The sequence below is a fragment of the Haemorhous mexicanus genome, chromosome Z, assembly GCF_027477595.1.
Source record: "Haemorhous mexicanus isolate bHaeMex1 chromosome Z, bHaeMex1.pri, whole genome shotgun sequence".
Classification (NCBI taxonomy): Eukaryota; Metazoa; Chordata; class Aves; order Passeriformes; family Fringillidae; genus Haemorhous; species Haemorhous mexicanus.
The window spans coordinates 86,468,781-86,483,647 of record NC_082381.1 but is presented as its reverse complement, the minus strand read 5'-3'; the positions used below and the strand labels follow the sequence as shown (position 1 = coordinate 86,483,647).

Genomic DNA, 14,867 nt, shown 5'->3' with positions numbered 1-14,867 from the left:
TTGCCAAACTTTAATAAGTCAGGCACAAAAGTCAGCACTGCAGACCAAAAATCCTGCCAAGGGGATGTTCATCATCCAGCAAGAGATAACAAGTGAGAGGAAGGTGAAGATTGGTTCGTTTTTTTTTTTTATTTTTATTTTTTCCCCTCCAGAGCTTATTGCAGCCAACAAAATGCACCTCAAGGGACATCACTTCACACATAATGGGTCACCCACTAACACCTGGCAACTACAGCACTGATACTCAAGTGCTGCAATGCACATGAAAGACTTCTGGGTGTTCATTCAATTAAGAACAAAATGAGAGTTTATGAAGTGGATTCCCTCAGTGCACCAGTTAAAAAAAAAAAAAGATTGAGGATGTGGGTATACAGGTTCAATCAATCTAAAAACCAAGATGAATCATCACCTTGAACTCAAACACAACCTGCACTGAACTGTGTTTTAGTGTTACAGTAGTAAAAGTGAAACCTGTAAAGTTCATTTGCTTATTTTTCTGGGCCAAAGCTTTATGTCCTTGTAAACCATTTTCCTGTGCCAAAGTACTGCTAATATCACCTTATGCAAAGACTTGAGGATTTAAATATCTGCTTCTATCTGGGAATAACCACTGACAGAACGAGCATGATAATGCTTGTTTCCTCGAGATTTCCAGCTTAGCTTAAGAGATTTAATCATCTGGAGGAGCTTCGGGTGAATCACCTGAACTTTTGGATACCAACTGCAGCCAAGACCTCCCATCCTCCTTGTGTGTGCACATCCCCGCTGATAGACGTGGGCTAGCCAAGTGCTTTAACTGATTGGACCAGGCTCAGCTTTGCTGGATTGCCTGCACAAAGGTTGTGAAGGGCTTCTGTGAAGACTTCCACATGAAAAGCACTGCAGACATTTCCAGCGCTGTTATTCAAAACTAAATTACTGCTCAGGGAAACTGTTTATACCAGCAATGTGAGGCAACGAAGTTCTCTCTTTCTACCTCAATCTGGGCATTGATGATGGCAGAACAAAAGCTTTCCAGACTGCCTGAAACCAACGAATCTGACCAGTGACATGGGAAGACCACCACAAAGAGCCAGGGGCTAGTTCAGTTTTCCAGTCTATCTACAGCTCGTCCTGTCCTCCACAAGGGCTTAGAAAGGATGGGGATCACTAAAGTTGGTTTATCAGAGACCTTCAATCTAAACTTGCTGCCGGGGCTTAATACAGCTGCTGGTCTGCCAGGGAGAAGTGCTGCTTTTGAGCTGAACCCCACAAAATGGCAGTCTGGCTTCCCAGCTCACTCTCCTAACTCTGCTTGTACTGCTTCAGGACACAGTCCTCCCACCGCTTTGTCTGATTTTAGGCAGACAAAAATATAAACTAGCCACAGCTTGGTTCACCAGGAACACACCCAGCTCTTAGGTGATGTTGCATGATTAATAATATATGCTTTAAAAAAATAAAAATGTTCTCAAGAAGAAAAGGGGAAAGGAAGGAAGAAAGAAAAACATGCATGAGTGGGGGAAGGGGGAAAAAGGACAACAATCTGAGACTTTCAATGGGAATGTCCAAAAATAACACAAACAGGATCTCCCTGCCATCTGCTTCGATCCTCTCTGAATGGCTTTCAAAGCAAAAAGCCTTGCCAAAACCTGACAAACAAAGCACTGAGCATCACTTTTAATGGAATACCAATACTGTGTTCTCTCTTCCCCCCTTTTTGCTTCATAGACGCACACCTTCCACACCCCTCCAGCTGCCAAATAAATGACACTATGCAAAAAAATTTGCTTCGGTTACGAACCTGAATAAACAAGAAATAATTTTGCAAGTGGTCCCATATGTCTCTGCTTCTCTGCTTACAATGGACACTAATAAGATTTGCCATAACTAATTCTTTCTTTCACACCACTGCCCTATTCTCTAACTTAAAAAAAAAAAAAAATTAAATTCTGCATATCCCATGTGCATTTTTCTTCAACTTTCACACAGTTGAAACACAAGGGCTTCAATGGCAAAGCCCACCCTTCACAGTGCAGACATCTTCAATTTAGTTTAGGTCTTTCAACGAGGCTTAAATGTGAGTTTTACTTTGACCTAAAATGAACAGAGGAACGTTTGTCACTTGTTTGATTATCTATTCTCATTTTAAAAAGAGATGTCTAACAGGGTTGATGTGAAATGGGGAGGCATAGGAAAGCTGCACTCTTAACAGCAAATGCAGTGTGTTAGTGCACATGAAATAGAAAATCTTGACTCCAAAAGCAATGTGCTAGCACACATAAAACAGAAACAAAATTCATTGGCGGCAAAACCCAGCAACTCTCCTGTTTTCCCTTCAGCCAGCTAAGCAGACCAAACTTCTTTCCTAGGTACGGTTTTTTGTTTTTTGTTTTTTGGGTTTTTTTGGGGGATTTTTTGTTTGTTTTTTTTTTGCTCAGTTGGTTAGTTTTTTGTTTGTTTGTTTTTTGTTATTGGCTGGGCTTCTTCCAAGATTCGCATCTCGCCTGACAAACTTGAGAAGAAAATGCAAAACGCTTAAATCCACACTTCTTCCCTGCACTTTGTCCCCTCTGCTCTCGGGATATTTTCATGCACTAGGAGCACACCTTCGCCAGCGCAGATCGACCTTCCTTTTGCTTTTCTCTCTCAAAAAAAACCATCTGAGGCCTAAATTACTTGAACAAACAAAGGCGATTTCCCTCGCTCTCTCCCCCGCAGCCCCCTCCCCGCTCAGAGCCGGGCCTGCCCCTCCTCCTCCCCCGCCTCACAAATGGCCTCACACCAGACGGGATGGAGGGAGGGCTCCCAATTACACCTCTTTATTAACGAGGGGCCACGGCGGGGAAGGCACGGCAGCAGCCCGGGGTGCAGACCGTGGCTGCTGGCTCCTTCCTGTCCCCCAAACCGCGGAGCAGAGGTCACGATGATCTGCTGGGGAGCGGCCCGAGCGCCGGAGCTTTGGCCCACCTGCTGCCCATGGTGGGTGGGCATCGCTGTCCCTGCCCGCAGCGGCACATCTGGCAAAGGGTGGCAGGAAGAGCCTGCGGGGAGCCCTGTTGTTTCTTGCAGCCTGCGGACAGGGAGAGTTGGGGCATGGTGGGGGATGTGACCGATCCGGCCGAGCCATGGGGTCCTGGCTGCAGTGGTGTGATGCCTTCTCCAGTGGCCCCGGGTGATACACGTCTGTCTGCTTCCGTTTTCTGCTTCAAAACCTTAGGACCGAGCTGAAAACCTGTTCTCTGTTCTACCAATAGAGGTGACATGGCCTTAAAGTTGCCTCTGCTCGTGGCAAGGGTTTCCAACCCAAATCATTCTATGATCTATGACTGTTACAGGGCACTGCCTTCATTTTTCTGTAAGTACCATCCATCATCTAAGTCCCTTTTCTCTGTCTTTGTGGTGATTCATTTTCTTGTTTTACTAGAAAAGATAGGAAGGTGTTTTTTGGTGGTCAAAATCAAAACCCTTTCTTTCTCTCCTGTTTCAGCCCCAGGCCACCTTTTTCACTCACCCATCAATGCTGTGGTATCATACCTGATGTTATACGTACTGAGCCCCTTGGACCTCTTATTTACCCATCAGACCCTCTCCAGCACTGCCTACATGGCTGTCTCCATCTGGCAGAGCCCAAATCCTCCTTTCTCCTTACCTCACTGTTTAAATTCCTCTCCCACTGGGCTGCTGGCTTTTCCTTGGGAACAAAGCACAGGCCCCTTGAGCAAACACTTCTACCCATCTGTGTCCATCAGCTATGACAAAAACGGCTCTCCTTACTCCTAAAGCTCTCCACAATTTTCCCCCAGACCTCATAATCCACTTGTCCTTTCTGACTCCCACCCTACTCTCAAAACTGTATTTGTTCACTTTGCCCAGGCTTTGGGCTTATTTATTTAAAGACCTTCATGCTACCTGTGGTCCTTGTTGAGTCTCTTTGGTGTCAACCTGCATCTGGTTTCACACAAGTAGCAAGTCTCTGGGCAGGCAGTCAAGATGCAGAGAGAAAAGGGGGCTAAAAGGGGAGCATAAAGCATTTCTACTTTTTCTAACCAGGGATTAACACATGGTTTTTAAACAAGGGGACTCCCTTTCCCAGCTGACAGCAGCAGCTGCAGCTTCTGACTTGCTCGCAGAGTGGCAGGGAATCGAATCAAAGAGAAAAGAAGAAAGAGGACAACCCTTCCTTGGGGAGTAGGAAACACAATACAAGCTATTCTAAAATCCCTGAAAATACTGGCTTGGTTTTAGGTCAGGCTCTCCTTCCTCCTTCTGTCCTGTGTGCCCCCACCCCCTCACACACACCCCACTCAACAAAGGGAAATTGGTATTTTTCAAAATTCTTATGAAAGCCAATCTGGCAGATGGTTCTTTCCATGCCGGGGAGGAACAAAAAGAAAAACCTGCCAGGATACACATCACTGAGATGTGACAAAGATGGGCATGGTGGCTGGCCTTTGACCCAGAGATTTCATAGGCCTATTAAACCATGTGGCCAAGATGGACTGAGTCGACTTCTATCTCCAGCACACAGCTGCTGTACCCCATGGGCTCGTGCTGAGTATATTAGATTAAGTGAGGTCAGATTGACTAAAAAGAGACAGGGTTTCCATCTCCCACCTATTCACTACCTCAGGACAATCTTCAACACCAACATCTAAGCAGGTTGAAGTGAAATTCAGTGGCCAAAATAATGTATAAGTAAAAGACTAATTTAGAGAGTAATTTGCAACAGTCCTACTTTACCAAAGCTCTGCATATATATCGGTGATATGTACTCCAGCCAATGCAGAAAGCCAACAATAAATCACTGCCAGCTCTTCTATCACACTCAAATGCCCCAGGTTGTGCATCTGGCTGTGTATCACAGGCTACCCTCCTTTTTCTTTTAAACATCCTCTAGATAACACGAACAGCCAAATTACAGCCCAAAGCTCTGCATCCCAAGGACTCAAGCTGGCTCCAGGGATGAAGCATGGCTTGGTTATGCACCACAGCTGCCAGCCACAGCACAGGGAGCAGCAAAGGACGTGCTGCCCTCCCTCAGAGGCTCCCTGTTTTGTCACAGATTCCCAAGGAGCATGCTGGCAGTTGTTGTCCCCCAGTGACTAAGAGCAGCTCCTGCCCACGCCCAGAGCTGATGGCTCAAGGACAGATCAGTCCCTCCCCATCACCCTCTCCTCATTTCTTCCTGTGATGGCTGAACTGTAGTCACAGAAGCAAATAGGCTTTCCCACGCCCCCCCCCCACCCCCCACCCCCAATTTCAAATCAGGAGTATAATTACCAATGGTGCAATGGAATTAAGACCAAAGAGAGAAAAAGCTGGAGGGTATTTGTCCTGCTGGGTACATAAATTATTGAAGAAAAGTATCTCATGGAAAGCAAGAGGCTGTCTTTGAGAAGAGAACTTCACCAGCTGTGTGCTGGTGGACACAATGTCATAAAACGGACAGGACAAATTAATTATCACCATCCAACTTGCACACAACATAGGATATAAGAACCAGAATACCTTGTAAATCCAACAGCATCAGTTCCCAGTGGAAGATGCAATGAAGAAATGCCTTCAAGCTCCCTGTTAATGCAGATTAGATAGATGACTAATGTAGGGACTGTCCCTGCAGCTGAATAGACTTCGGTGGGAAGCAGAAATGAGGGCTGATCTTGACCCTGTTAGTGCTGCTGCTCCCCAGTATATCTGCCTCAGGTATACTTTTCTTAGTGTCTTAAGGGTGACCTTTCATCAAATTACCCACCTGGGAATACTGCAGGTAAAGTTTTGGTGAAGCTACCCAGGCTGCCACAATGTTCTCCTGAGGAGCAGGGGACACGACTGATTATTTAGTAATCCCAGTGTAAGCTCTACCTCGGAGGTATGAGGAAACTGTTTCCTACACATCCTCCTGGGAACTGTTTGCCAACCAAGTTACAGAAGTGCTTTCTCACAGAAGCACCAGCTGGGGAAGCAGTGACTTGCCCTGCAGTGAGGCGAGGGTGTGATCATGGTGACTCACTGAAGTCCACTGCTCAGCCCTCTCCCTGTCACGGTCCTCAGCATGGAGAGAGGGGGGCCCTGTCCTCTGGCTCATTTGTTTGTGCCACCACATTCCTTTGGAAAGCGAGAGCATTGGGCAAGTCAGAATTGCCCACAAATCTCCTCCGGGCTGATTCTCATCTTTCAGCCATGTGGAGGGAGAGCAGCTCGCATGAAGTTAGGATGCTGCAAAGTACTGGAATTCCTCAATGAGCCACCCAAGTTTATAGTGGTAGAGTTTTTGTAACACCCAATGTCGATAAAAAGATACCGTCTCTCTCTGTAAACCTTGCCACCCAGGTGAGAGACAGCCATGAGAAACTGATGAAAAGATAATGAGTCCTCCAGTAGATATTCCTCATTCAACTCTTACCACATTTTAGGGTTTACAGACCAGAAGGGATTATTAAGGGCATCTAGGTCAACTGATTGCATACCGGCCCCAAAACTCCACCCCCTTATTTCTGCATCCAGCCCCAGCTCTTCCCTGAGATAACTTTTATTTTTAAGTGAGCAGTGAAGATGCAGAGAGTTTACTATTTTGTAAAAAAATTGATCTGTTTAAATGACAGCTAGAAGAGGACTGGTTTCCAGAAGGGCTCTGCATTCCATGCTTGGAGATCAGGCCACCCCTGGGAGACTCAACTGTGTCATGGTTAAGTAACCACAGCTCAGTGAAAAAGGTTTGAGCATTAACCTGGCCTGTGACAGGCTCCTTGAGTGAGTCACTTAATCTCATTGCTCTATTGCACATTCTGTACCGATAGACAAGATGGTTCCACTTATCCCTCTCTATACAGAATTTGTGAAATTCTTGTGGGATGACAGGCTCTCCTGATGCCTTCCCTGTACAGGACCTGCCAACAGCAGACATGGATGCACAAGAGCAGCATGGGACAGCACCTTAAAACCCCATTTGGTTCAGCTGTGGTTGACTGTCTATCTTGAATGACCATGTCCTCATCTTCAGCTAACCTGTCTTGGCCACACTCCAAGCCAGATCTCAGGTATACAATCCCATTTGCAACCTGTAGTAAGACACCTTGGCCTTCATGCTGTTCTTTTCACTGCTAGCCTGTAGCTCCAAGAAAAAAAAGAAAAAGAAGAAGAAGATATTTGGACTGATACTACTCTGCCCAGTCTGGAGAAGTATAGTTTGCTGTCCACGTGAAAAGCAGTGTCATGCTACTGGTAAACATGCCATGGCTTGAGAATCCCTTTCCTCACAGTAACCACCTGCAGCTCAGTGTCCAAATATAACCGTGATGTAGAAATAGCACTTTAGTCCTGAAATGAATAAGCCAACAGCCACTGGCCTAACTTGTGTTAGAAGTCATGGCAAGAAGTGGACAATAATGCTCTTATGAAAACACAGCTAACTGGACTCGTCCTCGAGGGTCACTTCTGAAATGGAATCATTTTAAGGTCCAAGAGTTGGAAAAGTCTCAGCATTAAAAAAGCAAAACAATTCATGTTTATTCTGTATATTTTTAGACCAGTTTCCTAAGGAAACAAGGCTAACATGGTCACATGGTGTCTGTGTGTATGTGAATGCACACACAAAGTCCTTGCCTGCCTGCACAATCCTCTTTCCTAAATGTTTTTTGAATATTTTATCCTGTTTTGATTAAATGTGATGCAAAATCACAATCTTTGGGATAGAATATTTTAACATATTTTATTCAAATTGTTCTCTGGCCAGAAGAAAGGGAGCTCTGAGAGGGTCTGAGAAAGAGCTTAGCTGAAAAGTTCATTCATCACTAGACACCAGAGAACTCACATAGGAGGAAAGTGGCCAGAAACCAACTCTTACAAGTCTTTGTTATCTTAAAAAAGGCAAAAGGAAAGGCAAGCTGAGGGCACCAGGTAAAGACAAGCTTTCCCTTCAAATGAACTAAGACAGGTCCATCACTCAGTCCCACTGCTGGGCAGAGAATGGGGCCAGCAAGAATCCCATCTAGGAATGAAGCATGGGAAGAATCAGTCCCGACCTGAGGGGCTGTGTGTGTTTAGTGTGTGTGTATTTGTGTGAAAAAGGAAGTCAACATGAAAAGTCCATAGGTAAATCAGAAGGTATCTGTGGTCAAGCATGCCTGGAAGGGGAGGAGAGAAAGCACTGCAAGCAAAAGCTGATGCTGGAAGAACACGATAATGTATGTGAAGGACTGAACCCCAAAATCTCTGTGACTGAAAGCACAACCAGTTTACAGCCCTCGGTGTACATGCCAGCACATCACATCTCCATCTCTGTTAGCCTGGAGGCCACAGTGCTTTTGAAACAACAGCAATTTGGCCAAGGCTTTGCACCCTGTCCTCCTGTATGACACCTGTAGTTTGGTGAGTGGGGCTAAGGACCTCCACCTGGACCCCCAGCTTCCTGCACTTGTCCCAGTTGCTTCCTTGCAGCATCTCCTCAATCCCAACACCAGGCCTGTGGATATTTTGTCATGGTTGGAAGATAAAGACACAGCATAAGTAAACAAGGAAATGTCACAGAAGGCAAGGCCATCGAAACTCAGCTGTGGGAGGGAGAGACTGCTGCAAAACAAAACCTGTCCTCAACACAGACAGCCTCCCCAAGCCCTGGTCGTATGGCAGCTATTCAAGTACACCAAGTCTTCCTTGTTTGGCACTGTGTTCAGCAGAAAAAAGCCTGCTTACATTTCCTCAGCCCATCCCTTCACTGACAGATGTTTGCTTCTTTAGCACCCACTTGATTAGTTGCAAAAACAAAAAAAAAAAAAAACACCACAATTCTTTGGGAGCAGACAGAACTAAGGGATGGGCATAAGCTGGCTCATGCAGGGCACTGAGCTGGAAAAGACACTCTGCCTTATTCCTGTCACAAGATATCCAGATATCCAGGACATGATGCAAAACAGACACTTCTCCAGCAAGCTTTGGAGGAAAAGGAAGGGTAAATCTGGGATCCAGCCCTCCACCTCTTCATGGAGTGTCTTTGAACCACCTTCAGGTGGGATCAGCCTCCTCCAGATGGCTGTGTGGGGGATCAAGATGACTCAGCTCCCAGTGTCAGCACCTCAGGTGCCTTCATGGATCAGGATGAACATAAGTTGTCCTCACCTCCTGGAAAAACTGGTTTCTTAAGTGAAGAAATTAATTTTATCACAAACACAAACCAAAATCCCAAAAAAGCCCCCACCATTCATTCTTGGGTTTTTTTTGCAGCGAGCCTAAGATACCTGAGGTGGGAGACCACCAAACTGCAGCTGTTTCATTTGTGCCTTCAACAATGTGGTAGAAAGAAAAGCTGGCCTGAAGGGCACCTGGGATGACTATCAAAGAGCTGAGTTTGTGTATCTTTGCACCCATGCACTTGTGTAGAAAGACTAAAAATGCCAGGAGCCTTGTGCCTGTTAGAGCAACTCTGCATTGATCTCTCAGCTGCTCGAGAGCCAGGTTCGCCTTGGAGGCAGCTGGAAGAACACTCCTCCACTGTGCTGGCAGTTCTGGGGCTCTATGATTATACCATAGCCTGGGAAGAGGCTGAGCTCTACTCTGCTGGTGTGAGCTCCAGGTAGCCGCCACAAGCATCACAGAGCTGCCTTAAGGCTTTACAAAGAAAGAACAAGGACTAAACCAGCACAGAAACAGGTCCAAGCTGAAGGGACTGTGGATGTTACATCCTTTGGAAAGGAGGGGAGAGGGAGGGGAAGAAAAAGAAGCTGTAAATCAAGCCCTACCACTTCAAGCAGGTTCGACTGACCCGCAAGTACCTTCTTTTCCTCACTAGGCCGAGCACTTATGTCAACCCCCTGGGCCACATTTGGGATTACAACAGGAAGAGCTGACTCAGATGACATCTTGCACAGGGATGCCCCTAGCAAAGAGGGATAAGCATGCATGGTGAGCAATTGGATGATCATGCACACAAATCACCGGGGAGATGAGTCTGGCACAGGGGTAATGCAGCAAGACCTGCAGATGCGCACGAGAACCTGGAGGGAAAGTGCAATGTGCAGTCATCAATAAAAAGAAGGGGGAAGGAGAGGAGGGGGAGCACTTGTGATCCTCTGTGGAAGAAGAAGGCGGGCAATGATGCCTTTTTTCTGGTGCTAAAACACAAGCCAGACACAGTAAGGTGATAAAAAGGGGTTACCTTTACCAGGATCCTTAGGTGCACAATTCGCCAGGTGGAAAATGCTGAAGATGGGCCCCATAATGGATACATAATTTTTATTTGTTTAGCAAATTGGCATATCTGACAAAAATCCTTACTTAGAGACATCAGTGGGGAGGTAATTCCTTCCTGGTTCAACCTTCTTTCAATTCCCTCTCTTTTATATAGGAACTTTATGAAAATGTGTCTTGGACAGCTAGTTTCAACCTTGGCTTCCCCAAGAATCTAACCTTGGACCCCCAGCTTAGAGCTGCTAGGGAATTCAGTTTATCTTTCTGTCCAATAGAGTAGGTAAAATGCTACCTATAAATACTATGATAGGCTACAAAGCTACAAATATATGTGTAAAGAATATAGGAATATAATAAAAGAATATAAAAGAAAAAAGGCAAAAATCAATTTGGCATCAGCAATGGTGAGGGCACATGAATGAGTCTTCCATGAAAGGTGAATCACCAGAAAAAGTTGCATATGTGGGGCAGTGAAAAGGAAGACTGTGAACTGAATTTCAAGGGGGACAATGTTAGAACTGCTGCCTGCAGAGAAATGGCCAACACCTACAAAAACTCAAGGAAAAAAAAAAAAAAACATTGCTAGAAAATTCAGAGATAGAGTTTCCTCTGACTGCACACAAGGAAGCTTTACTTCCAATTGACTTGCTGCTGTGCTTATCTCTCAGCAGTAAAATGCACTCACCCATCCCAAGCTCTCAAAAAACCCTAGTGCAGTAATAATTACAAAACCACAGCTTACATCCTCTGAAAGACATTATGTGTATCATGAAAGCTGCAAAGAACCTTTGTCAGGCTGTGCCTAAAGAAAGAAGGGGTGGAAAATGAAGTGCTTACAGACATAAGAGAATAGGAAAAAAAAACCCAACAACAAAAAATAAATGCAGGGTAGGGACAAAAAAAAAGGAAATAAAACAAAATCAGAGAAATAACTGTTCATCTGGGACTTGTTAAATGCTACATGGCAGGCAGGGAATGCTGATAGGTTGCTTCATTGCATTTGGTACCACACTTTCAGTATTCTTCCAGACTGATAACATGTTTCCTTATCTGAAGGAAAAAAGCACCTTTAGTATTGCTGAGGTGGTTGACTCGAACAACCCTACTGCAGGTGAGAGAGCAGCAGCTGCTGGGCTTGCCAGCCTGCCAGCAGGACATCCTCTGGGCTCTTGGCTTTTTTATTCCCTCCTTCCCTCTCTCCTTCTCCAATCAGACTAAATGAAATGGAGCTATTTGTGGGTTTAGAAGTGGCAACAGTTCAGCCCACTCCATCCCCAGGTGCCAAAGGGTTGAAACAAGAGAAAACTCTTACAGAACATTTGTGCACTTTCCAACTGCCACACAAGCAGCCAAATAAACAGCTCAAGCTGTGATTCAACTTCTGAGCAGCCCCGGGAAAGGGGTTAGGAAACTACCCTTACTCTTTTTTTTCTTTTTTAAGTGAGGGAGGCCGATGTGAAACTTGGCATGGTCTGGACTTAAAAGAAACCCCAAAAGTTGTTGCGTTGCAGCCAGGCATTCAAGCCAGCAGAGCAGAGGTTCCCAACGCTGGTATTCTCTCATCCCCTGCCTCCCTCCCCACTCCGGGGCATCAGCAGCTGCACCCAGCAAGATCCTCACCTGAATTCCCTCCCCTCCCATTCAGGATCGCATAACATCCCTGGGGCGATTGCTCACACGGAAAAGCAACATGAGGAAAGTATTTAATACATGTTTATGTCTTTTAATATAGTGTAGCAGCTGGAATCAAAGGCAAAAACCCTGGCCCTCAGCACATGAGCATCGTGGCTCTCCACAGAGTCCCCTTCTAATCACTGCTGCTCTCTGGACCACAGCTTTAGAAATCAAGCACTAACCCCTATTGCCTAATTAGCAGAGCAGTGTAAAGCTTAGAAACAGGCATATCTTCTTCCTCCCTAAGTGGCCACTGAATAAATGCTATATCCCCAGTTCACAGTCCCTTTTTACATTGCTGGCATTACCAGTCCTTTGTGTACCCACATGCTGTTACTTAAATTGCTTCCATGTTTTCATTACTTGCTCTCTGTGCTGTGTGTATTGAAACTCCTGCAAGAATGCTGAAGTGGTATTTCAAAGCACTGGGGACTGCTGGAGATGTAGCTGGAAATATTATGCAACAAACCAAGGGGATTTTTCAAGTCTTGATAGAGTTTGCACTTCCTCAGGGGAAAAATAAATTTGGGTGCTACTCCATGATGTGCAGGACAACCACTCCCACCCACCAAAGGCACAAGAATGGCACTTGCAGCTCAGTCTGTGTCTATTCTCCGCATCCACAAGCAAGGTGGTAAACCCAAATAATGCTCCCATGTGCAAGGTAAATGTGTACATTGGGCCAAACTCTCCTGGCAGAAATCCACAAAGGACAGTGGATTGATGCCAGCTGAAGGTCTGTCCCACTCTTTAAATGTGTTGTTCCCTCCTTCTGCTGCCAGGAGCTGCTTTTCTGGAGCTTGTGCTGATTAAAGCAACAGGCAATCAAAACAGCCTAACGCTGAAATTTCAAAACCGCCAAAACCATTTAAATGTGACAAATCACTTTTTTTTTCCCCCCCCAACAATTACTGCAGCTCTCAATGGTTATGCAAGAAAATGCAGGGGGCTCCTGCATGCTCTGCTCTTCCAGGAGAACACACAGATAGACCAGAGAGCTACATAGCCACGCAAATTTCAACTTGCTGTTTCCTCCTAGTTATCTTCCCCCCCAGAATTTTTGTACCCACCACAAGATAGATATTGGCCACAGAAGAAATCACTCTGCCAGCACCAGAACTTTTCTCCCCTCGCTCCCAACCTCCCTTTCTGCAGTGCCTTTGATCACCCCGTGATGCGAGATGTTCACAGCCTGATCCTGGAACCCCACGAGCCAAGGGGGAGGCGTGTGTGCAATTCCCCCGGCTGCAGGGACACAGGTTATTCCCCATCCTGGTGGTGCAGGCTGCTGGTCTCCAGGCATCAGGCACACCCCTTGAGATCATTGCACTGGGGTCTTCCAGACCCCTGCTGAGGACATCTCTGCCGCAGCTGCGGCTCAGCAGCTGCCGCGCGGCAGCCGTTGGGTGTTATGCTAATGGTGCACCAGGGCAGCAGCCTTCTTCCCATCTGCTCAGAGCACCCACCTGCTGGGTGCTGAGGTTTTTTGTTTGTTTTAATGGCCAGATTAGACCAGTGTTGACCCAAAGCACTCCCAGCTTGAGAACAGGGTGTGTGTGAGCACAGCCCCAAGCCAGCTCGGACCTCGCAATGCAGGTGCAAGCTGGATGCAGCCGTGTCTGAGCCATGGTCTGTTTCTTTCAGACTCCTTATCCTCCTGCAATAAAGTCATCACCCTGAGCATAACCATGCTACAGGGTGTTTTTTTAAAACTATTGTTCCCACTGTGTTTGTTTGGTTTTTGTTTGGGGATTTTCTTGTGCATAACTTCCTTATGCTTAGCTTTATTTATTCAATCTTTTGGATGACCACACAGAAAAGAACACACCTTCCATGACCATCAGACTGGGTGATACATGGAAATGAGGGCTCTGGTTTTGTGCAGTCAAATTCTCCACAGCCCATGCATGGTAAGTAGGGGTTTGCAGTTCTTTTTTTTCTGCTCTACATTGCTATGGAAGGATTGCTTGTGACATCTTTGCTGTCACTGAGCATAGTCTCATAAAACTGCTGCTTCCCCAGAGACCTCTAAAAACATTCAGGGAGGACAGGAAAGTAGAAATTAGACATTACTTGGTGCTAAGAAGGCAGCTCATCCTTTTCAATAGGTGGGAAATTCTTTTCTCAAAGCGTTATAAGGCCAAACCTCTGCTGTGTTAAAAAGAGCTACCTCTTTCATGCCCATACACTACATCATTTAAAAGATTAAGAGAAAAAAAAATCCCCTTGAATTGTTTTTTTTTCAGTTTGTTTTCAAGTTCTGCTTGTAAGAAAAGTACTCCAGGAATGAGTGATGTTAATCTCCCTGGGCTCTGCCTTGAGTCAATGGGAAATATCAATGCTTAAAAATGTGATTTTTGAGTCATGACAGGTTTGGTCTATGTCAGTCTGCCAAGGAGGATTTCTTCAGGAAGAGGTGAAGGAGAATTTCTCCAGGCAATTAGTCTCCTCAAGGCTTCACACAGCCCTTTGAGCACCCATCACATGTATGAGGTCTGGGAGAAGAAGAGTCAGAGCTGCATGAGCAGGAAAACCAAGCTGTGACCCAAGCCCTAATCAGAGAGTGCCTAAATCCCAGATCAATTTGTCCAGGTTTTGGAGACACTTGTCCATCTTTTATCAAGTCTGGGTTCTGTCTGAACTCATCATGAAACCTATGCGTTACTAAGGAGGCAGAGGTGAAGTATTTTTACTAATACCTGACTAGACATACTTGGGTAATGCTTAGGACAGAAAATACCACTAATCCAAAAATTTGTGTCCCCAGCAGTGCTGCTTAATACACTCAAACTAAATTTGGTCTATGTACTAAGTGTAGGCGACACTACAGAAAAATCAAGCCAACATCAAATCAAAAGGGTGCTCCTGAAAACAGCTCATATGAGGAAAGGATTTTTTTTCTTTTCTCATCCTTGAGAAAAGGGAAAAAATAAAAAAAAGTTCAATTTTTATCCGGACCTAAGTACCAAAAATTTCTCTGCAGAAGGATATTTCAAGAAAATGATATGCATCTCAAAGAAAATGAGACT

General features: G+C 45.4%; 1 protein-coding gene across 4 annotated transcripts in view; it reads right to left on the bottom strand.

Moving 5' to 3' along the window:
- Nucleotides 1-14,867, bottom strand: part of SETBP1 (SET binding protein 1) — a 267,689-nt gene that overhangs the window by 234,417 nt on the left and 18,405 nt on the right. The gene's annotated exons all lie outside the window — the stretch shown is intronic.